The sequence below is a fragment of the Protopterus annectens genome, chromosome 9.part0, assembly GCF_019279795.1.
Source record: "Protopterus annectens isolate FY-2018-M chromosome 9.part0, PAN1.0, whole genome shotgun sequence".
Classification (NCBI taxonomy): domain Eukaryota; kingdom Metazoa; phylum Chordata; order Ceratodontiformes; family Protopteridae; genus Protopterus; species Protopterus annectens.
In genome coordinates, this window is record NC_056743.1 from 1,019,388,607 (window position 1) to 1,019,413,367 (window position 24,761).

Genomic DNA, 24,761 nt, shown 5'->3' on the forward strand with positions numbered 1-24,761 from the left:
CCAAATTTAGCATGGCATGCTGTTGACCTTTGTTCATTCCCAGAATAAGGAATGATCTTGCATGACAAAATATTTTTAATTTTTTTTGTATGTATAGTCAGAATATGCAAAATATTGGCCAAGCAAGTATTTGAAAGATCATGATGTTGGTTTTGATAATAAATGGAACCTTTGTGATGCTGCTTTGGTCATAATTAAGGATGCATAGTATTTGTTTTGGCTTTTTAAAGACACTTCTGAAGTGAAAGTTATGATTTTTTTTGTATGTTAACACATTTTAGTACAAAAGTAATGGTAGGTGAGTATATGTAGCAACTTTTCCATGCCAGAAAAATTAATAATGCCTCCTAGCTGTATTTAAAACAGCACTCTGTTAGGACTAAATTTGGCTGGCTTCAGTCCAACATGGTTATAAGAGGTCATAAAGTCCATTCTATTTGATACCTTAATTCGTTTGACGTAATGAGTAGAAGCCGTGTTTAGCACTGCAGATGAAAGATAATATTTGGAAGTATGTTTGGGTGTAGCAGAATTGTAATGTACAGAGCTTTTCCCATCTCAGAATGTGCTTATCAACTTTACTTCAAAAGTAGTAGTCATAGGAGCCTACCTGTCTGGCCTTAGAGTGACAAAAACAAAGATGTACTCATAAAGGACCATTTTTTATGTTGCTTTTTCATCTGTGATGTAACACATCATTCTTTTTCTTGTCAAAAGCCTGATATTTTGCATTTCTTCCTTATTGAATCTTTCCTTTTCTCTAAAGGCTGATAAAAATTACCTTCTCGACAATTGCTTTTTTAAATCATTTCCATTGTTTCATGTTTTTAAATTACTGTTTCAGAAGTGTTTTTTGGGTGGAATACTTTCCACCACAGAGATGAAATACAGTTAGTATGTTTTGCCTGCCTGGCTTTATTTTTAGCTATAAATGTTGGCTATTTTTAAAGGTATTAACATTGGGATCTTGTGAGATTGGCTCAGAAAATTGTTCTTTCTCCTTGTCATTACAAAATAAACAAACAAACAATGAATGCCTGGCCAAAGTTGATACATGAACACAATCACTGGAATTCTCCTGCCCTTCATAGGTGACTGTGATTAAAAAAAAAAAAAAAATGACTTGGTTCAGTCATTGATAACATCAGGAAAAAAAGGTGTTACTCCATGATGCTTGCGTTCTATCCATCAGAGCCCTTGAAGGGTTTCTATGGCCAAATGTGAATGTTAAAATCGTAGTGCATCATATTTTTAAGTCTTCTCACAGCGATTTAGAATTGTTTTCCATATACATAGCGTAACAACCTATGTCCACTGCCATTGAAACCCCTGTTGTTGAATCCTTTAGTCAGACTGGACTATAGCATCACCTTTAAGTGTATAATTTCTAGACATTATGCTCCGAACACTTTTTCCACTGGGTTTGTATTAGATATTTTTTGTACTGGAATAAATTGAGTTCATACATATGAAGGAAAGCTGAATGTTTTGTACACTTAACAGTCTCTTCCTTTTGTAATTTAATCAATTTTCATATAGTGTATATTAAATTAGTCTTATTTCCACACATGCGCACACATGCATACACGTACTGCCTTTGCACAGCTTGTGCCAGCAATCCTTAGCTGGGAATTTACCTCTTGGGCTGCACATTGTGATGCTAGTCAAACAGATGTTGATAAATTTCACTTTCCTGGAGACAAATGTCTATGAGAGTGGCACAGGTACTGGTCTCAGAGTTGAAAGTGTGTGTGGGGTTACCAAGAGGTGGCATCCATTTATCCTTTGTATTTCATTTTTTTGGAGACAAATGTATACGATAGTGGTACATGTCCTGGTCTCAGAGCTGAAAGTGTGTGTGTGTGGGGGGGGTCTAGAGGTGGTGTCTTTTTCCATTGTATAATGCTCCCAAACCTCAAATGTACGTCTTGCACAAGAATTTGCAAATAGAGCTGCACCTGAAGGCTGGCTTCCCTATCAGAATCAGCCCAGCGATTGAAGCTCAGCAGCAGAACCTGCTCACTAGAACTATCTCTTGGGCTTCCTAGAAGGCAATAATTTTCTGTTCAGGACTTCACTCTTTCGCTTGGCTACTATATCATATATCATTATAAAAATGTTTATGCATGGTGACCACAGAATCAGTGCTCAGTCAGGGAATTTGTCTTGCTATACTTTTGACTATGAGCCCAGACAATTATATGAGCTAATAATAAATACTTTTGTCTGTATTAAATTGAAAGTCCCTAACATCTCTGCTGTATGACCTTAAAAGAGACAAACGGAGCAAGTAATACATCCATTTTTATAAATAACCCATTTTCATTAGTTAATCCATTCTCCCGCTGTAGCTCATTCATAAACATTCAGACCCCTTAACTTTGTAGGTCTGACTCATTATCTTCAATGAACCTCTGCAAGTCTGTATTTATGACCTCCATTGGCTCCATCTAGAACATTTTGGAAAAATCGAGTTATAGTTTGATAGGTAAGTACTAGGCTAGATCCCCTTAGGGTCCAATTTCCCTTTTTATGCCTGAAATAACCTTTCCCATTTCTTTGTAGAGTGGCCTTACCCATCCCATGGTCTATATTTATTTAGTATTCCATAACAGTTATATCCTTGCAATACAAACAAATGTAGCCACTAAGATAAAACTCCTTCAGCTACAACATTATTTAAAACTGTGACTATTTCATTCAGTTGATAATTTCCTTTATAAAACAGTGTATACACAGTATTTAATATCTATTTAACTGCACCAGACATAGACTGTCAGTGACTTTATGTTGCCTGTAATCGAGAGGCTTTTAGTGGCTTATACATAGCATGATTTTGTAGTTATTAATTTAAATATGAACGGACAGTACTAGACTCCGTGTCAATTGAGTGATCCTAGAAATGTCACTACGGTTTAATTTTAGCTTTCTTTATAAAGTAACCACTGTTTGAAATTATTTCTTAGATGAAGTTGATTTTATCATAATGTATGTTTTAAATCTACCAGTTCATGCCCTTTCTCCCATAACTGCCTTACTGCTGGACTTGATTTGTGATACCTCCAACATGTTCTGATATTCTGCATTTTACTGTTATTATAGTTAAGTTTTGCAGTGTTTTGTAATTGCTCAGTGATGTATGCATGTCTGTGTATATTATGTATAGTTAGTAATTATATGTGTGTCTGTATATACTTAGATAATGATGTACTCGTATGCATGCACACACAAACATATATATGTGTATATATATATATATATATATATATATATATATATATATATATATATATATATATAAAATATGGTCAGAACCTCTACTTTTCAGAAACTCAAAATTCATATTTTCAAGATATGATCAAGTTTCTGTAAACTTGAATGTCAAAAAAACAAAATATACCTTTTTTTTTCTGTGTGCACCCCCCACACCCCCTGCATATCAACTACAGGATTGCACTCCAGTAGGGAAAAGGGTAAATTCCCCAATCCTCACTGTACCATGATCTCCATTCACAAGCTTTGCGTTTTCAGAAATTCGATTGTATCATCTCAGCAATATGAATTTCTAGTTTCTGAAAACTCGAGCTTCTGATAGGGACCTCTCTCTCTATGTATGTGTGTATATATACATATAAATATATATATATATATATATATATATATATATATATATATATATATATAATCTCGCAAATGTCTGAAGGTATAACAAAAAAACAAAAATGGACTGAGAATTCCACTTTTTAATGCAAATAATCTTTAAGAACTAAGCGCTCAATATGTGTTTTAAAATATAAATGATGTGATGTATTCAACTCTTATTAACTCTGAAGATACCAGTTGTTAATGGCGAAAGCACGTAGTTCTTAAGAGTATTTGTATTAAGTGGAATTCAGTCCGTTTTTTTTTTTATTTTATTTCTTATTAGTTTTACCCTTATTGGGTGTAGTTTCGTTTAAATGTCTGAAGGTATTTGTAAGGGAAACAAAATATGCAATATTGAAATATTTTGTGAGATTTTGCAAATTGTTGTATAGCAAGCCCAGTAGCAAGACATTTTCAGGAGAAAAGTGTGTGATAGATTTTATCGTATTACACAGTTCAAATCTACTTCATCTAAAAAATGATTTTGTAGATTTAAAATTTATCTTATTATAAATGCAAGTACATTTTAGAAATGATTTAAAGAAGTGGTTATAATGTAAAGACAGTATATTATATTAAGATTTCAGACCTTCCAGCCATAGGGTCTGAATAGAATGAGGAAGTCCATTGTCAAGCTTTTTTGTTGATGCGATACTGTCTTTAATTGGTGGGAGAATTAATTGTTTAATAAAAGATAGTTTTAAAAATGTGGATGTTTTATTCTGTTTCTCTCCTTGGAGGCTAAAGGCGTTGAAATATGTCCTGGCGATTATCTCTTGTTTTCCACCTACTGGTGAGAAATAGAGTGAGTGTGCAGCCCAGAGGGGAAGGGAGTGGTGACAACATAAAATACTAATGAAGTCTAAGCAGGTGTGATATCTGGGAGAGGGAAGATTTCTCCTAACTAATTAACCTTTGTAGATCAGGATGTGCAAGTGTCAATGTATCTAATTTTTCTCAGCTTTTATTTTTCTTTCCCTATCTGCAGCAAAAAGGAAGAGTCGGCCTTGTAATATAGTGTATTCACACCGCATGGTAAGGAGCTGTCACATCTGTAATATTGCCAAAGCTTGTAGCTTCATAGAGACCATAGCAAACGCTGCTTTTGCTGCCTAACCCTGCATTGCTTGACTAATGATCTGGGAGTGGTGCACTTTAGTGACAAGAAATACAGTGCTGTTTGTAAACTTGTCCATTGAAAGATTGATCTGCAGTGGTCTGGAAGTAGAAGATGCCAAACAGGAGCTGACTTTAGTATCTTGATCTTCTAGAAATAAGAGTCCATCTGAAATAAGATTTGTTTCAAGTATTATGTTCCTACCTGTCTGTGAAAAGGAGATGACCCACTTTGGAAGTAGTAATTTCTTCACTTAAAAATTCACGTTTTTATTTTAGAGATTTTAACTGTAGAGCTGCAATGAGCTGTTTAGCATATGTGGGACTTCTGTGTAGGTTATTAAAACAGTCTTTATGCTCAACAATAGCAGCTAGCATGTGAAAGTGCACACACTTAAGTAAACATGGAGAGGCAGATCGTATGTCTTTACTAGCAGTGCATAATAAGCCACTTAGCCTTTAATCCCCCTACTGATGCGTGCTGTAGTAACATGTTCAGTAATCAAGGTGGGTTTTAATGTAAAAAGACAACCTATAACTGACTGAACAATTTTTTTTCCCTTTGAATGGGTCCAGCATCATGCTACAGTGGTGTTATTTATTTGTTTGAACTTGTTAACCAAGGTAGGGCTCTCACCCCAACCGACAAATTTTAATTCCAGCCTTGGTAAAGAAGCAAAATACGGTGAGAGTTGAGAAACATTATAGCAACATACAGTGAGAAAGAGGAGGGGGAGAATAAACATAGAGATTGTAGGCAGTGTAGCAGATGTATACAACTGTTTACAAATAGATAGTTGTCAGAGGCTGTGCAAGGTTATGTGTTAGGGTTTGAGTAGTAGTAGATGGTAAGTAGTAAGAGGCAGTGGAATTTGTTCTCGGGTTAGGTAATGTTGCCAGAGAGATGGTACTGGCATTTTGGCAGGTAGTTTAAGGTCAGGCTTAAGTTGAGGACAGAATTGTGAGCAGGAAGTTGAGTCTTTAGGATAGGAGAGTTTCCCATAATTTGGAACCAAGAAGTGAGAAACTGGTCTGTGCAATGAAGACTGGTGTTGGAAGCTTGTAAGGGGAGCTGATTTGTGGTTTCTAAGGTAGTATCTTGGGGGGGAGGGGGAGTCCTAGTTTAACTGCCAAGCAAAAAATAGTTTTAAGTCAGAGTAATTGAGAGCCTAGTAGAAATTCACTTCTTTTACTGACTGGGAGCTGTTTTGCTTTTTTTCTAGGGTTTTACAGTGAAATCCTGTTTTTTATCATTTGACTATAGTTAGCATTTCGTTTTTGATGCTGATGCTGTTAATGTAAGGCCATATTTCCTATTGGGCTAGAAAAATGCCTTTGCGTAACTGCTTTGGTGGCTTTGGAGAGTAATGGGGAAATGTTACTGGCTGTTAATAAAAGTATAGAAAACAAACCCCAACAGAGGCTAATACAAGTCCAAGTAAGATTAAATTGCACTGGCACGGAGTAAAGTTGATTCTTTCTTTAATTCACACTAAAATCACAAAAATAAAAACAACGACATGTGGTTGAGCGCTTTCATCTAACACTGTAGATTTCATCAGAACCACAACACTAAGTAACTACCTCCTTTATATATGCATATCAATTAACATCTTGTTGTAAAAACCATGTGATTAATCTTTTCCATTAATTCATCAGATTCTTAAAGTGCACAGTGCTCGAATTCCCTCAATATATGCCATTCAATGTATATAAGTGTTATTCTAAAATTCCTAATACATTAAAATACTAATAAATAAGAAAAATAAAACCATCCTACATTCATAAATATAATAACCTTACTATACTCTATATGTACGTACTATATTGCATTGTTATTAAAAAAAAAAAAATTTTTTCTTTCTTAAAAATACATATGATTCAATCCTGTATATGTATCTCTATAGGTAACCTGAATTCATAATATACATTGTGTACATTTTGTATTCAGACATTAATAATACCCTAACCCTATGTAATAATTAATTGCATTCTTATATTTTTCTATTTACATGTACCCTTTATAAAATAGCTTTTATAGAAATGTAATCATTTAACCCAGGGTACTCGGATGCATTCAATTTGATTTGCCATCTAGTTTCTTTCTCTAATAATTTTTCCTTTATATTCCCTCCCCTGGGATTAACCTTTACTTGTTCTAAAATTCCAAACTTAAATTTTCTACACTCTTTACTGGCCATACAATGTCTCCATAATGCGTTATTTTCATCTTTTTTCTTTATTCTATAGTAATGCTCATAAATTCTGTTTTTTAGACACCTAGAAGTCATTCCTACATAGTAACATGAACATGTTAAACATACTGCTAAATATATGACATTCTTGGTTCTACAATTCCCTTTCCTAAACCTTACTGTGGTTTTGTAGATGTTGTCCAATGTCACACTGCTATCTTCCATAATAAACTGACACTGTTTGCAAGATCCGCACTTTGTAGTACTACCATCTCTCCTACCCTGATCATCTATCATATTTTTCAACCTACTTTTCAAATTTTGTCCATTTCTGTATACAAATACAGGTCTAGGGCCTAACATTTTATGAATGTTATCATCAGTTTCTATAATATTCCAGTTTTTAGCAATTATGTTTTTATATTTACTTACTGATGGCGCATATTGTATAACACAAGCTCTCCTATATTCCTTATTCACTATATTTACACTTCCTATACCATCATTGTTACCCAAAATAGGTTTATACTTTTTACCCCACTCATATGTGACATAATTTACTGTATCATACACCATCCATTTAGGGTATCCTCTATCTATAAACATAGCGGCTATGTAATTTAATTCCTTTATTACATCTTCATAACTAGAAGTCATCCTCGCCGCTCTAATACATTGCCCTTTAATAATACTTTTTTTCTGATACTGTGGATGGCAACTATTATACTCAAGATAGTCGTTACTAAAAGTGTCCTTTCTATAAAGGTTAGACTTAAACTTCTTTCCCTCTATGGTTACTCTTGTATCCAAGTATGCTATGCTCTTTCTATTCATATTTGTAGTGAACCTTAAATACTCATTTCTACTATTGAGGTACTTGGTAAATTCAAGTAGGTGTTCCTCACTACCTTCCCATATAAAGAACACGTCATCCAAGAATCTGAGATAACTTTTTATATATTTATTCCATTCTGTTCCCAAAATATATTCTTCTTCCCAATTCAATAAGAACAGATTGGCAAACATGGGGGCACATGCACCCATGGCTACCCCCTTGTTTTGCCTATAATATTCACCCTGAAACATGATGAAATTGTTCTTCAACACTACTTCCATGAACACCATGATAACCTTTGTTTTATCCCAAGTTAATTTACTATATTTGCAGATACTTTCTTCAAATCTTTCTAGTCCTTCCTCCTGAGGTATACAAGAAAATAAGTCAACTATGTCAATTGTAACCAAAAGGCAATTGTCACTTATAAGCTCATCTTTAAGTCTAGAAAGAAAATCCCACGAATCGAACTATATGGAATGTAAGCATATATCCCTTTTAACCATCCATCAACTACTTTCCCCATTTCAAAGGTTTTGGAATTGCTTCCAGAAATAATGGGTCTAAATGGAGGTTCCTGGATATTTTTGTGGAACTTGAGTATACCTACTATAGTTCCTAAAATAGGATACTCAATTTTCACATAATTGTACATATTCATGTCAATTCTATTATCTATTAATAAATCTTCTATGATCAAATTAATTTTATGATAAGCTATATTGACTTCATTAAGTGAGGTGACTACATAATTCCCAGAATTTAACAAAATATTCATTATTTTATTGTTGTAATCTTCTGTATAATATAGTACAACCCCACCGCCTTTATCAGGCTTCATTATTCGTATTTTATTGTCCTTTTGTAATTCCTGCAGGATCTTGACTTCATTCCTAGTAAGATTTGTAATATAAGATTTTTTGTTGTTAAAACTTTTATATATTTCCTTTACTACCATCCTTTCGTACGTTGCTAATACATTATTTAATGGAGGTGTATACCTACTGGGTTTCTTGAATATATCCGTACTTGTCATTTCTTTCCCTCCAAAATGTACTGCTAAATTTAACTTTCTTAGATATTTTTTAAAATCTATCACATAATTAACTAAATTGCCATCATTATTTGGTATATATTTCATACCCTTAGCTAATAAACTGAACATGTCCCTATTGACATTCAAACTCGTGTAATTATAAATACTGAATTCTTTCCATCTGTAATGAATGTTACTAAATTTTGTTATTTGTTCTTCATTGTTTCGTGCTGTATAACTAATAGGGATTAACATGTCCTGTTGTATTGTGGGTATCTTTTGTTGAACCCTGTCCCTCTTTCCTGTGCTGGATCTTTTGACCAGTCCTCCTCTAAAAAATTCTGGTTTGTATCTCTTCCTCTCCTCATGTTGTTATACCTGGCTACTCCTCCTTTACCTTGATGCCCTCTGTTTATTTTATATAGTTCTCCAGTATTACCTGTTCTGTCCTTTTTAGACTCAAAATTGTAAGCTATTCCTTTTTCATATTGCATTATGTCACGTTTTAATTTTTTACACTTTCTATCCATTTGCGTATTTATCTGTTTTTCCACCCATGTAAATTGTGCATTAAAACTGGATACATTTTCTTCAAATAGTAAATCAGAAGTAATAATATGATCCATCTCTTCTATTTCTGTCATTAACACACAAATTCTTTTGTCATTACTGGCAATTATATACTTCATAAACGTGTAACCCAAATTTGTCAAACATTTCACAACATTCAGATAATTGCTCATGTTCCATTTGTATACCCATGGGTCTCTTGAAAAACCTGAGCCCCATTGGGACCACTTTTACATCAATACACCTTTTTAAATAAGCGTTATCAAGTTGTAAGGTCTTTAACATTTTTAATTTCTTACCAAACAGAACTATGTAATCCTTAAGCATCATATTTTCGGTGTCATTGCGTTCATTACCCCCATAGGAATAATGTCGCTGGTTGCTCCGTTCAAAATTAAAATTACTGTCCAAAAAATTGTCAAGTGTAAAACGCTTGTCATGATTAACAAACGCAGACTGTTTGTTTATAACAGTACCTTTGTTTCCTTTATTTTGCGCTGTCATGGCGTAAGTCCGCTTGGTACAGTTCTTTTGGGTCTGGCCCGAAATATTGTACTGTTAGTCCTCCGATCCCACCATCTCATTCCGCTCTGTCCTAGCTGCTCGAGCTGTTGGTAGATCCATTAGAGGCCCGTCTTCTTCCTACACCCTTGACTACTTGCGCATTCGGTATCGTACACGCTGTACTTGCAGTTTCCTGTTCCTTCTGAAGTGGCATCCGGTTCCGCGTTTCTCCACTCGCTAATTTTGCATTGGTTTGTGTAACAAGCTCAATTAAACGGGTTAGCTCACCCTTCATTATAGCCATTTCGGACTGTAGCCTATGTATATCATCTCTTCTCGGAGAGAAAATAGAAGGCAGTTCATCCAGGGAATCCATCGGTATATAATCACTAATAACAGAATATGATATACTGGACTGACCAACAAGTAAAGAAAACAAACCCCAACAGAGGCTAATACAAGTCCAAGTAAGATTAAATTGCACTGGCACGGAGTAAAGTTGATTCTTTCTTTAATTCACACTAAAATCACAAAAATAAAAACGACGACATGTGGTTGAGCGCTTTCATCTAACACTGTAGATTTCATCAGAACCACAACACTAAGTAACTACCTCCTTTATATATGCATATCAATTAACATCTTGTTGTAAAAACCATGTGATTAATCTTTTCCATTAATTCATCAGATTCTTAAAGTGCACAGTGCTCGAATTCCCTCAATATATGCCATTCAATGTATATAAGTGTTATTCTATCCGTGCCAGTGCAATTTAATCTTACTTGGACTTGTATTAGCCTCTGTTGGGGTTTGTTTTCTTTACTTGTTGGTCAGTCCAGTATATCATATTCTGTTGTTAATAAAAGTATGTTAATCTTTTTCCTGGTGTTAACTGGATGGAGAGCATAGTTCAGGGATGGGTCTAACCAGATACCTTGGTATTTTAAAAGATGTGGTATTTTCTATGGACGTGTCTTGAAGATCAGTAATGTGCAAGGAGAAGTTATATTAAAAGCTTTTTGTTGTTTCCAAAAGGCAAAGTCTTTATTTTAGTAGAGGTAAGTATTTTTTTTATTAATCCATTATATGAGGGTGAGGAAGTCTGAAGTTTTTTTTTTTTTTTTTGGGGAGTGATAGAGGACTATGTCGTCATCATCAGAGACATAGTGGAAGGTCAACAGGTAGTTTATTGACATAAATAGAGACTATGAAGGGAGCCAGGACTGACCCTTGAGGGGGACACCTTTTTTGGGCATGGAGAGAGAGAGACTGGGTGTTTACACAGAAGTGTTGGTTTGACAGAAGGCTGTGAAATCAGGTAATAGTGCTTTGCTGATTCCTATGTCATGTAGGTGGTGTAATAGAGGTTGCATGATTCACAAGATTGAATGCTTTGGTAAAATCTATAAGAATCGTATCTGTGAATATCCTCTGCTCATAGCTGTTAGGATTTCTTTTGTCAGAGTCCATAGTGCTGTCACAGTGCTACAGCCTGACCAGAATCCAGAAAGGTGTATTGTTTAGTGTATAGGAAATGCTCTATTTAAACAAGACTCATCAGTTTGGGAGTACCACAAAGATCCATACTAGGTAAATGCTCTATTTAAACAAGACTCATCAGTTTGGGAGTACCACAAAGATCCATACTAGGTCGTCTTCCATTTTCTGTCGTCATTGTCAATGATTTAGCCACATACCTTACCCACCTTAACCGAATTATGCATTCTGATGATATTATACTGTTATAATTTATTTTTATTTTATTTTACATTTGTTGACCGAGCTAGTCTAACTGGATATTTGTCCATTTTCAGTAGAGGCCCGGGGAGAAAAGCTCCAGCATGAACAGTAAACAAAGTTAACAACATATAACAAAGACATGTATGAAAACAGTACAGTGGTAGCATTGGTTAAAAGAAATAATATAGTAATATAATTATAGGATAGACATTATGCTAAAAGTTAAACTAAGTAAAACAAAACAGGTATACTAAACACAAAGTGGGTATTGCACAACAGAGTAAAGTATTTATAATTTATCCTCTTACTATGAAAAAAAAAGTAACAAGATTTAGAGGCCTAGGTTGGAGGCCTAAGTTAGGGGAGTGGGGAAAGGGGTATGAGTAGGAGGGGAAAAGATTTCAGTCTGGGTTAGCACAAGGACAAAGCCACTGAGTTTTAAGATGTTCTTTAATATGTTTTTTGAATAGAGAAGTAGAAGCTAGGTTAGATAGTTCAGGAGGGAGCTGATTCCAGTTTTTACCTATAGTGTTTGAGAACAGTGAGTCACCAGCTTTGTTGTTAGATTTAATCAAGGAGACCAGGAGTTTATTGGCAGAACGTAGTGTAGCTAGATTTTTGTAAGGTGAAATCAGATTAGTGAGGATAGGGGTATCATTGGGGTGGTATAGGATCTTTTAAGTGATAAGTAACTGTTGACAGAGTATGTGGTTATGCAATTCTAGCCATCCTAGTTGTTTGAGGTTAAGACAGTGGTGAGTTTTGAAGGGAGTACATGCAATAAATCTAGCTATGCTATTGTAACAGGTAGAAAGTTTGGTGATGTTGTTTTTTGATAGGTTAGTATATATAGCAGAGGCATAGAAAAGGGTAGAGATGAGGTGGGTCTGGGCAATGGTTTTCCTGGCTGAGGGGGTAAGGAAGGGTTTAATTCTATAGAGAGTACCAAGTTTTTTGTTAACAGAATTTATGGTGGCGTTAATATGGTCATCATAATTAAGACGATTGTCAATTGTAACACCTAGTAGGCGGGTGGTAGTATCTGGGGTTATGTTGGTAGCATTGTTAGAGTTTATAGCAAAGAATGGTGTGGATGATTTATGAGTTGGAGTAAAGAGTAGTAGTTTTGTTTTTTTGTTATTAAGGAGGAGGCAATGTTGCATAAACCATTTTTCAACATTTTGGAAAACAGTTTGGGTGAGGGACTGGAGGGAGGCTACGTTCTTAGCAGTACAGATTAAGGTCGAGTCATTTGCATATTGAATGCAGGTGGCTTGAGGTATGTTCAAGTGTAGGTCATTAATAAGGAAAAAAGAAGGGGACCTAAGATTGAGCCTTGCGGGACTCCAATATTTATTGGGAGTAATGAAGACAGATTGTTATCCCAAAGTGCTGCTTGCTGCCCGTTTTGAAGATAACACCTAAACCATTGTAATGCTTGTGGATCAAGAGAATGGTAATTTAGTTTGTCAAGAAGTAAGTTATGGTTAACCATATCAAAGGCTTTTGACAGGTCTATAAATAGTGCAGAGGAAAAGGAGTTATTGTTACGATTTTTATTTATAGAGTCAGTGAAGGATAGAAGGGCAGTCGTCGTGCTGTGGAATGGTCTGAAGCCATGTTGACAGTTGGCTAGTAGGTTATTTTGTAGTAGGTGGTTGAGTAGTTGTTTGTGAATACATTTTTCCATTATCTTAGCTAATGGGTAGAGTAAGGCAATAGGGTGAAAAGTTAGAAAGCTCAATAGAAGATCCACCTTTATGTAGAGGGATTATGTGAGATGCTTTCCATATGGTAGGGATTTTGCCTTCAGAGATAGTCCTGTTAAGTATAGATATGGAGTAGTCTATAGCTTTTGCAGCAATTTGTAGGTATTCAGATGGGAGTCGGTCGGCAGATGGGGTGCAAGGTTTCAGTTTAAGTAGCTTATGAATAAGATTTGTAGGAACAGGTTGTATATGAAAGGTATGAGATGAAGTTTTGGAGGTATTTGGTGGGGAAGCAGTAGATGGAGGTAAAGAACTGGCTAGGGTTTGAATGGCTTCTGTAAAATATTTATTAAAGGCATCAGGGATCTGGTTGGAATTATTGTGGTTGAAGCCTAATGGGGCAGGGAGTAGTCGAATGTTCTGGTTGAAGAAGTTTGTTTATCCCGGACCAGAATTTTTGTGTAGTTTGTTGACTGGTTTGTTGGAGGTGAAGATAAAAGTCTTTTTTGTCTCTAAGAGTATCTTTCTTGGTGGCATTTCTTAACTGTTTAAAGAGGAGGTGATCAGATGGACATTTGGTAGCTCTCCATTTAGCCCATATTTTGTTTCTAAGGATCATTTTTTGCTTAGTTTGTTTTGTTAGCCATGGGGCAGATTTGGTTCTTATCCTAGTAGAGCGATAAGGTGTGTGATAGTCTAGGATTTGAAAAAAGTTAGTGTTGAAGTAGGTCACAGCCTCATCAAGTTCAAGATGGGTCAGTGTGACCAGTCACATGCTTGCAATTCATTCAGGAAACTATCAGGATTAAAGAATTTTTTTGAGCGGGAAGTTTTGAGTTTGAGTAGTTGGGATATGAAATCTTTGTCTAATAGTGCAAGTAAGCATATGGTCACTAATTATATCAGGAAAGGTTCCTGGAGTATAATTGCTAGGGTGGTTATTAATAAGGATCCAGTCAAGAGTATTTTCTTTCCTGTTAGGTTTGTGGATTCTAGTCGGAGTGGTTATTAATTGAGAGAATCCATAGAGATTTATGTGGTTAGTAGGGTTCTGGGAAGTACAGGTTAACCAGTCTATGTTGAAGTCACCAAGTACAATGGTTTCCTGGGGTAGTTGGGTAGAGAGGAAATTAAGTAAGTTTTCAAGAGTATTAGTATTGTTTCCAGGGGGAAGATACATACAAATTAGTTTCAGATTTGGTGTGTAGTGATGGAAGCTCATTATAGAGGGTAACTTGGATATTAGATTTATAGATAAGGGCTATACCCCCGCCTTTTTTGGTTTTGCGGTCACATCTAAGTATGTTATAGCCAGGAGGGGTAATTTCCTGGTCTTATAATCTTGTGGGAACATGAACTCGCTGCAACGAAAACAAGAGTCCAGCTGAAATAAGATTTGTTTAAAGTATTATGTTCCTACCTGTCTGTGTAGAATGATAAAATCTACTTAATCTAAAAAATGATTTTGTAGATTTGAAGTTTGTCTTATTACAGAAGCAACTACAACTTAGAAATGATTTAAAGAAGTGGCTATAACATAAAAAAGTATATTATATTAAGATTTCAGACCTTCCAGCTATAGGGCTGAATAGAATGAAGAAGTCGATTGGTAAGCTTTTTGTTGATGCAATACTCTTTAATTTGTGAGAGAATTAATTGTTTAATGAGGGATTATTTTAAAAATGTCCAATGACATAACTGTATAAAAGTACTCATTCAGATATGCTGCTAATCAACACTAAAATGTCAATATGTTGTTTGGCAGACAGCAAAAGCTTCCAAAAACCCCACAGCTCAAAACTGTAGATACTGAAGGACACCAGTTACTTCTAGTTATGGAGCAAAAATATCTAGAATTTACCCTAGGTCTGACCTTTACACTAACTTAGCATACAGACAATATTATAAACAAGACATTTCGCCAACTAAAACTGTATTATAAGATAACACATCTTACTCGCACAGCACATGCACCTACAATCAAAAATGTGCTAATCCCTAATTTAGGATATGGTCTACCACTGTTGGCTCGCCACTCAAGCTTCTGTACACACAAAACACAAGTGACTATTAAAATCAGCCATTTTGTAGCTGAGCCAGAGAGACAATTACCAGCTACTTAAGATATCAACTGTGACCAAAAAAGCAACATTTCTCCTTAGCTCACAAATCTACAGACTTCTAAAAATGGGTCACTGCCCCACTTAAAATAAATTTACAAATAAAACAGCCTAGCTACACAGCGAGACAGACAAGATGTTTAACTAATGCTCATAAGACCAAGTTTCAGAACCTGCAAAGGTGAAAGTTTTTTTTGTAAACCGAGTCCAACTACTCGAAATCTAGTGATTGCAGAAGTTAGACAACAGAATGTGGTACTTATTTAAAAGGAAATTAAAAGAACTCCCTTTTAACAGCACCAAGTGCTCATTCTTTAGAAATGAAGTCAAACTGATGTTCTTCATTCCACATTGCTGCAGTCCTAACTATTGGGTAGTCCGCTGTCCAGTCGGCCCGAATACCAAAGTATATGGCTGACGTCGGTCAAGGCGCATTAGACTGACGTCAGTACGTCAGGGTACTAATGCGCATGACCGACGTCATATCCTCAGTCTTTTTTGCCGCATGGTCCGATGCAGAAGCAGTTTTGCGAGTGCAGGTTGGCGTTCTGAAAGTTTCTGAAGTCAGAGTTTCAGACCGAATCAAAGTTGGCTAAGTACCCCGTTGGGGAATATTTTGGTTTTCTTGCCTCAGTATTTAACCGGATGTCAGAAAAAGTGAATAACTGTATTTCTTGTGGGAAACAGATACCTCATAGGGATTACCATACTTTGTGTATACCTTGTTTAGGGCCTGAGCACGACGTTGTTGGATGCCGCTCTTGTGCTAGATTTAACAAACGCACTATTAAGAGAAGGTTAGACTGTGCCAGGTTAGTTTTTGGGAAGCGTTGTAATTATAAAATGCCGTCGGATGCTCCGACGCCCGCTTCGGCCAAAAAGCGCAAGGACAAAGCAGCAAAGCCTAGAGTGGTGGAACCGACAGTCCCGGACGTCGGTTCTTTAGAAGGCTCAGTGGAGCCGGAGGTTTTGCCAGGAGTTTCTTTGGAGTCTCAGGGAGAGACTTTACTGTTACAGGATGTGTCCTCTCAGGAAGTAGGCCAGGCTGAAGGGGCTTCTCAGGTGGCTGTTCTTCCCCCTCTTCCTAAGGTGGTTAGGGCCTCCCCTTCTGTTTCCAAGGCTTCTTTAAGAGGCAGGCCTAGTTTAGCTTCAGTGGGGGTTTCTCCGAGTGTGTCAGGGTCTTTGCCTAAGAAGCATATGCTAAAATGGCAGAGGATTTGATTACTATGATTAGAGGTTCTATGCCCCCTCCTGATAAGAGGCCTAGGGTGGAACCTGAGTTTGAGAGTTTTGAGCAATGTTCGGAGGCTTCTGAGTCTTGCTGAAGACTTGCAGGAGTATCCTCCTTATTCTGATTCTGATGTGGATGATTCTACTCCTTCAGCTTAGCCTCCTGAGGATTTTTCATTTTCAGAGACTCTGCATTCCATGAGGAGCATTTTAAATGGGAAGGTCAAGATTTCTCTGATTCCAGGAAGAGGCTTAGGGAATTCTTGTTTTACCCCAGCATAGGCCTTTAGCTATACCTCCTGTTCTGAATGTGGTAGAAGATGTTTTTGCAGAGGCTTCCCTGAATCCTGATTCTTTGCCTCCTGCCCCAGTTAAACCGGATAGGTACTATAGGGTGCCTGAGGCTCATAAGTATCTTTTAAGAGTCCTAGGGCAGACCCGGAAACTGTCTCTCAGGGGCCTAAAGGTGTGAAGGCTTCTGTTGTTAAAAATCCTGTTCCTCCTGATAAAGAGGCAAGGGCTTTGGATAAATGGGGAAAGAAAGTGTATACTTCTTCCACTTTAGCCATGAGGGCGTTGAATTGTCAGTTTCACATGTTAAAATATCAGAATTATCTCCTTTCACAATTGAAGTCTAAGGTGGATGCTCTGGCTGAAGGTATTGAGGGTAAAGAGTTGCAGGATTTAGTTCATGTGTCTGAACAGGTGGGTAAGCATTCCTTGCAGTGTGGTTTTGATGCTGTGCAGGCCTCCTCGAGGGTGGCTGCCACTGGTTCTGTTCTTCGTAGGCACGCCTGGTTGAGAGATCAGAATTTAGCTGAGCATGTTAAGACAAGGATTTTGGATGCTCCTTTACAGTCTGATGTGTTGTTTGGTTCGCCTGTGGAAGCAGTTTTAAAGAAAATGGAGGACAAGGCTAAGTCTATGCAAACTGTTAAGGATTTTTGCAGGTGCAGCCTCCGAAGTTTAGTAGAAATTGGCCTACTAAGGGATGGACATATCCTGCTTATGATTCCCAGTCTAGGGGTAGGTCTAGGCGTGGTAGGGGCAGAGCTCAAGGTTCTTTTAGGCCTAGAACAGGGAGTTCACCTGCTCAGACTTCTGGTGAGGGCAGGGGTCAGTCCTTTCGTAAACAGACCCAATGACCTGCCTTTTCAGCTGCCAGTACATTCTCGCCTGGCAGCACCTTTGGGAGGAAGGCTGTCTCTTTTCAAAGAAAATTGGGATTTAATTACCCAAGACAGATGGGTTCTGGATATCATTCACCACGGTTACAGGTTTTATTTCCATACCTTGCCTCCTTTCAAAGGCATGCCAGACATTCCTCCTCTACAAAGACAAGAGGCTCACAAGCAAATTTCTCTGTTGCTCCAAATAGGGGCCATTCAGCCAGTTCCTGTGCCAGAAAGGGGCCTAGGATTTTATTCTCGCCTGTTCCTAGTACGAAGAAGGGGAACACGTGGAGACCAATTTTGGATTTATCTATCCTCAACACTTATCTGGACATTCCCAAGTTCAAAATGTTGGCGTTACAACAGCTTTTACCTCTGCTGGGCAAAGATCACTGGATGGTAACTTTAGATCTCAAGGAAGCTTACCTTCATGTGCCTATCAGACTAAGTTGCAGGAAGTATCTGCGTTTCGAGCTGGAAATTCTCATTATCAGTTCTCTGCATTGCCCTTTGGCTTATCTACTGCCCAGAGTATTCACAAAGGTTCTGGCTCCAGTGATAGCTTACTTCAGACTAAAAGGAATTCAAATCTATCCTTACTTGGGCGACTGCCTGATTCTGGCTCAAGAAAAGGAAGACCTTTTACAGCATTTGGAATATGTGATAGCAGTGCTAAGATGCCTAGGGTATTCTGTGAGCGAAATAAAGTCCAGTCTAGTACCCTCTCAAGACATGTGCTTTCTGGGTGTGAGACTGAATACAGCAGCCAGATGGCCTTTTAACCCCGGACAAACAAAAGAATCTTTCCAGTTACTTCCATCACCTATCTCTTCAGTCCGGGCTGACTGCAAGGACAGTCCTTCAAGCCTTAGGGTTCATGGCATCTTGTATTCTGGTGCTTCCCAATGCCAAACTGCATATGAGGAAGCTGCAATGGTATCTCCAAAATGTATGGACACAGCACTGCCAGGAATTGGACACTGTCATTCAAATAATACCTTGCATTCAAAAGGAATTTTTGTGGTGGGCTCAGGAATGTCACCTAAACAAGGGACTCTCTGTGACCCGGCCAGAGGCGAGTCAGATTCTAACGACAGATGCCTCAGACATTGCTTGGGGAGCTCATCTAAATGGAAAGTGGATACAAGACAAGTGGCCTGCCAGACTACAGCATCTACATATCAACATGAAAGAGATGTTAGCAGTCCAGTTTGCATTAATGGCTTTCAATAAGTTACTTCTTCCAGGGCAGGTGTTGATTCTAACAGACAACACAACTGTCATGTGGTACATCAACAAACAAGGGGAACACATTCTTACCCGTTGTGCAGGCAAGCAATGATTTTATGGGAGACTGCGCTCAGCTTGCAACTAACTCTTCAGGCAAGGTTTCTGCCAGGAGCACAGAACTCCTTAGCAGATGTGTTAAGCAGACAAATCATGGATCCCCACGAGTGGAAACTGGATCTTCATGTATTTCACAAATTGACAGTGTCATGGGGAACTCCAGACATAGATCTGTTCGCTTCTCCACTAAACCACCAGCTGCCAAAGTTTTGCACAAAGAGGTTTCATCACACAGCTTGGAAAGTGGATGCTCTTTCTTTCAGTTGGAAAAATCTTCATGTGTATGCCTTTCCACCTCTGCCTCTTCTCCCAAAGGTGCTCCTAAAGGTCAGACAAGACAAGCCAAGGATGATTTTAATAGCTCCAGATTGGCCTCGGCAACACTGGCACCCATTACTGAGGAGTCTGGTAAGGAAACCTCCATGGCCTTTACCTTTGATTCCACACCTGTTGTCTCAGAGGGACGGTCACCTGCTCAATGTCAAGCTCCACTCTCTTCATCTAACAGCCTGGCATATTCTGTTTTGAAACACAGCAGGTCTCAACTTCCTCAACAAGTTTTAAATGTGATTATGGAAGCCAGAAGACCTAGTACAAGGAAGGTGTACTCAGAAAAATGGAGGAGATTTTTATTTTGGAGTGCAGCAAACAATTTGGAGATTTCTGAGCCTAATTTGAGTGTGGCTCTTCAATATCTTACTGAGTTATTGGACAAAGGTTTGTCTTTCTCTTCCATTAAGATTCATGCTGCAGCAATTTCAGCTCACTATGATTGTGATCCACCATTGTTTTCGCATCCTTTGTTCAAGCAATTTCTTAGAGGGCAAAGAATATAAGACCCCACGTAGAGCTCCTACTCCTGCTTGGGATCTCAATTTTGTGTTGGAGAAGCTTACTCTACAACCTTTTGAGCCTCGCTACTGCTGACTTGAAATACTTGTCATGGAAGACTGCTTTTTTGTTGGCCATTACTTCTGCAAGAAGGGTTTCTGAGTTGCAGGCCCTGATGGCGGTTGAGCCTTTTTTGATTTTTCATAAGGATAGGGTATCATTACGTACTAATCCTTCCTTTATGCCTAAGGTGGATTCTAGTGTGGCTTTAAACCAAACTATTCATTTGCCTACTTTTTATGCAGATCCCCAAAATAAAGGGAAAAGATTTTGCACACTTTAGATGTACACAGGCAATTGCGTTATTATTTAAGCAGGACTAAGGATTTTAGGCAGTCTCAGCAGTTGTTTGTTTCTTTTGCTTTGAGTTCGCAGGGCAAGCCTGTGTCAAAACAAACTATTTCTAGGTGGATTGGGTTTTGCATTGCATTTTGTTATTCCCATCATGGCAAGGAGATTCCAGCTGGGATTAGGCCTCATTCCACTAGGGCTACTGCCACTTCAACAGCATTTCTAAGGGGTGGCAACTAAGGATATTTTGGAGGCAGCTACTTGGAGTTCAGTGCATACTTTCTCTAAGCATTATCACCTTCCTCTCTACTCTAAGTCTAGGGCTGGTTTTGCCACAGCTATTTTGCAAGGCATGTTGTCAGCTCCTGTTTCCTTATGATTTGCCAGCCTCCCTTACCTCTGCTTTGGGATTCTACCCAATAGTTAGGACTGCAGCAATGTGGAATGAAGAACATAGTACAGTTTTGTACCTACCATAAATGTAGATGTTCGAGGATCCACATTGCTGCAGTCCAATTTACCCTCCCTCCTTCCCCTCTGTGTTTAGGGGTGGTTGTGTAGGTGAGGTTATATTCTGGTACTTTTGTATATATTGTACATATTTTGGTGCAGGTATGTTTGGAGTTTTTGGTATTGGCCTTGTCTTTTTAGGGTCTTCTGACATCTGGGGCAAGAAAAGACTGAGGATATGACGTCGGTCATGCGCATTAGTACCCTGACGTACTGACGTCAGTCTAATGCGCCTTGACCGACGTCAGCCATATACTTTGGTATTCGGGCCAACTGGACAGCGGACTACCCAATAGTTAGGACTGCAGCAATGTGGATCCTCGAACATCTACATTTATGGTAGGTACAAAACTGTACTTTTCCTTTAGCAAAACAATTTTATAATGCTCAGTGTCATCCATTGTGTACATATTTTGCATATTCCTATTTGTTTGTATAATCTCAACATGTGATCTTTCTTTTGCCATTGTTTGTATAAACTCAGAGGTGTCTGTTCCTTTTTATATGTTAAGCAATCTTTATCTGTAATTTTGTAATGCACTACTGTGCCCAGGTTGTGGCTTAAAAGGGCCAGCCAGTTCATGTACCTGGTCAACAAAATGAAATACATAAATAGTTGTTAATATATTGTGTCAGTTGGGAATATAGTAGCTTTGTGTTCCAAGGGTAGGGAGAATGGAGATTTGGGATGTGGCTTGAGATTCTGGAGGAGTTTGGTTGTTTAGAGAGTGGGTTCACCAGTTTTCCATATGTTTGTCATTATGATTTCAGCTAGCAATAGTTTACGAAGTGCTGTGATGAATTCCCTACAGTGGTAAATGAGCCATGGATGAAGGCCATCTGCTCCAGATGGATTTGACCATGCGCATTTCTTCAAGAGCTGGTTTAATATCCTTGGTATTTAACGGTCTAAAGTAAAGTGGTAAAGTGAAACCTTATTTTGTATTATTGTAGGTGATTGGGGCTGCATAGGTGAAGCTTTTGTAAAATGTCAGGTTAAATGCAAACAGGTTGAGAAAATGCAGCATTTCCAGTCGAAATGTTCAACCCAGCAGTGGCTGTGCTTATCTGCCCCTGCATTGTTTTGCATTTGTTTTGGCTGCTAACGTTAACTGTTTGATAGGTTGTTTCATTATTAATTGCTCTTTTTCTTGACAGGTCTTCGAACTAAGCCATTCAGGCGTGCAGATGCGGTGATCAGAAATGGCTGGCGGCGTATCTGAGGGGTGAAGTGTCTGCTCTTTAACTGAACAAGATCTTGAAAATTCACATTTACTTCTCTGTCACCAGCTTCCTGATAAAGTGGCAGCAAAAGCTTTCACTCTCTTAACCAAATAAGGTGATGTTCTTCGTCTTCCCTTGCTGCAGTCCTGACTATTGGGTATAGTCCGCGTCCCAGTCGGCCCGAATACCAGAGTATAAGGCTGACGTCGGTCATGGCGCCTTAGACTGACGTCAGTACGTCAGGGTACTAATGCGCATGACCGACGTCATTTCCTCAGTCTTTTTTGCCGCATGGTCCGATGCAGAAGCAATTTTGCGAGTGCAGGTTGGCGTTCTGAGATTTTCCGAAACCGGAGTTTCAGACCGAGTACAGAGTTGGCTAAGTAACCCGTTGGGAACATTTTGGTTTTTCTTGCCTCAGTATATTACGGATGTCAGAAAAAGTGAATAACTGTATTTCTTGTGGGAAGCAGATACCGCATAGGGATTATCATACATTGTGTATACCTTGTTTAGGGCCTGAACACGGCGTTGTTGGTTGCCGCTCTTGTGCTAGATTTAAAGCGCACTATTAAGAGGAGGCTTGATTGTGCTAGGTTAGTGTTTGGGAAGCGTTGCAATTATACTATGCCGTCGGATGCTCCGGCCTGCTTCATCTAAGAAGCGCAAGGACAAAACAGTGAAGTCTAGGGTGAGGAACCGGCAGTCCCGGACGTCGGTCCTTTAGAAGGCTCAGGAGCCAGAGGTTTTGCCAGGAGTCTCTATGGAGTCTCAGGCAGATACTTTACTGTTACAGGATGTGCCCTCTCAGGAAGTAGGCCAGGCTGAGGGGCTTCTCAGGTAACTGTTCTTCCCTCTCTTCCCAAGGTAGTTAGGGCCTCTCCTTCTGTTTCCAGAGCTTCTTTTAGAGGGGCCAAGTTCAGCTTCTGTAGGGGCTTCTCCTAGCATTTCGGCTCTGTGCCTAAGAAACATATGCTTAAAATGGCTGAAGATTTGATTACTCTGATTAGAGGTTCTATGCCCCACCTGATAAGAGGCCTAGGGTGGAACAGGAGTTTGATAGTTTTGAACAGTGTTCACAGGCTTCAGAGTCTTCTGTGGAAGACTTGCAAGAGTTTCCTGCTTATTCTGATTCTGATGTGGATGATTCCACTCCTTCAGCTTCTCCTCCTGAGGATTTTTCATTTTCAGAGACTCTTCACTCCATGAGGGAGCACTTTAAATGGGAAGGCCAAGATTACTCTGACTCCAGAAAAGGCTTAGGGAATTCTTGTTTTGCCTCAGCATAGGCCCTTAGCTATTCCTCCTGTGTTGAATGTGGTGGAGGATGTTTTTGCAGAGGCTTCTCTGAACCCTGATTCCTTGCCTCCTGCTCCTGTTAAGCCTGATAGGTATTATAGGGTGCCGAAGCTCATAAGTATTTGTTTAAGAGTCCCAGGGCGGACCCAGAAACTGTTTCTCAGGGGCCTAAAGGTGTTAAAGCTTCTGTTGTTAAAAATCCTGTACCCTCTGATAAAGAGGCAAGGGCTTTGGATAGGTGGGGTAAGAAAGTATATACTTCTTCCACTCTAGCCATGAGGCGTTGAATTGTCAATTTCATATGCTGAAATATCAGAATTATCTCCTTTCACAATTGAAATCTAAGGTGGATGCTTTGGCGGAAGGTATTGAGTGTAAAGAATTGCTGGATTTGGTTCATGTGTCTGAACAAGTGGGTAAGCATTCTTTGCAGTGTGGTTTTGATGCTGTTCAGGCCTCCTCGAGGGTGGCTGCTACTAGTTCTGTTCTTCGCAGACATGCATGGTTGAAGGATCAGAATTTAGCTGAGCATGTTAAGACCAGGATTTTGGATGCTCCTTTACAGTCTGATGTTTTGTTTGGACCGCCTGTGGAAGCAGTTTTAAAGAAAATGGAGGACAAAGCTAAGTCTATGCAGACTGTTAAAGATTTTTTGCAGGTGCAGCCTCCAAGTTTAGTAGAAATTGGCCTGCTAAGGGCTGGACATATCCTGCTTATGGTTCCCAGTCTAGGGGTAGATCTAGACGTGGTAGAGGCAGGGCTCAAGGTTCGTTTAGGCCTAGATCAGACAGTTCACCTGCTCAGACTTCTGGTGAGGGCAGGGGTCAGTCCTTTCGTAAGCAGAACCAATGACCTGCCTTTCAGCTGCCAGTGGACTCTCGTCTGGCAGCTCCTTTGGGAGGAAGATTGTCTCTTTTCAAAGAAAATTGGGATTTAATCACTCAAGACAGATGGGTGCTGGATATCATTCATCACGGGTACAGATTTTATTTCCACACAATGCCCCTTTCAAAGGCATGCCAGATGTTCCTCCTCCACAAAGAAAAGAGGCTCTCAAGCAAGTTTCTCAGTTACTCCAGATAGGGGCTATTCAGCCAGTCCCTGTGTCAGAAAGGGGCTTGGATTTTATTCTCGCCTGTTCCTAGTACCAAAGAAGCGGAACACGTGGAGACCAATTTTGGATTTATCTCTCCTCAACACTTATCTGGTCATTCCCAAGTTCAAGATGTTGGCGTTACAGCAACTGTTACCTCTGCTGGGCAAGGATCACTGGATGGTAACTTTGGATCTCAAGGAAGCTTACCTTCATGTGCCCATAAGGCTAAGT

The 24,761-nt window shown here is 38.7% G+C and overlaps 1 protein-coding gene across 1 annotated transcript in view; it reads left to right on the plus strand.

Moving 5' to 3' along the window:
* FMNL3 (formin like 3) overlaps positions 1–22,164 on the plus strand; it is a 1,635,345-nt gene extending 1,613,181 nt beyond the window's left edge. The window contains exons 26-27 of the mRNA XM_044082195.1: positions 4,634–4,680; positions 22,070–22,164. The gene's annotated coding sequence lies outside the window, so the exon portion shown is untranslated. The remainder of the gene's footprint in view (positions 1–4,633; positions 4,681–22,069) is intronic.
* The last annotated feature ends 2,597 nt before the right edge of the window (positions 22,165–24,761 follow it).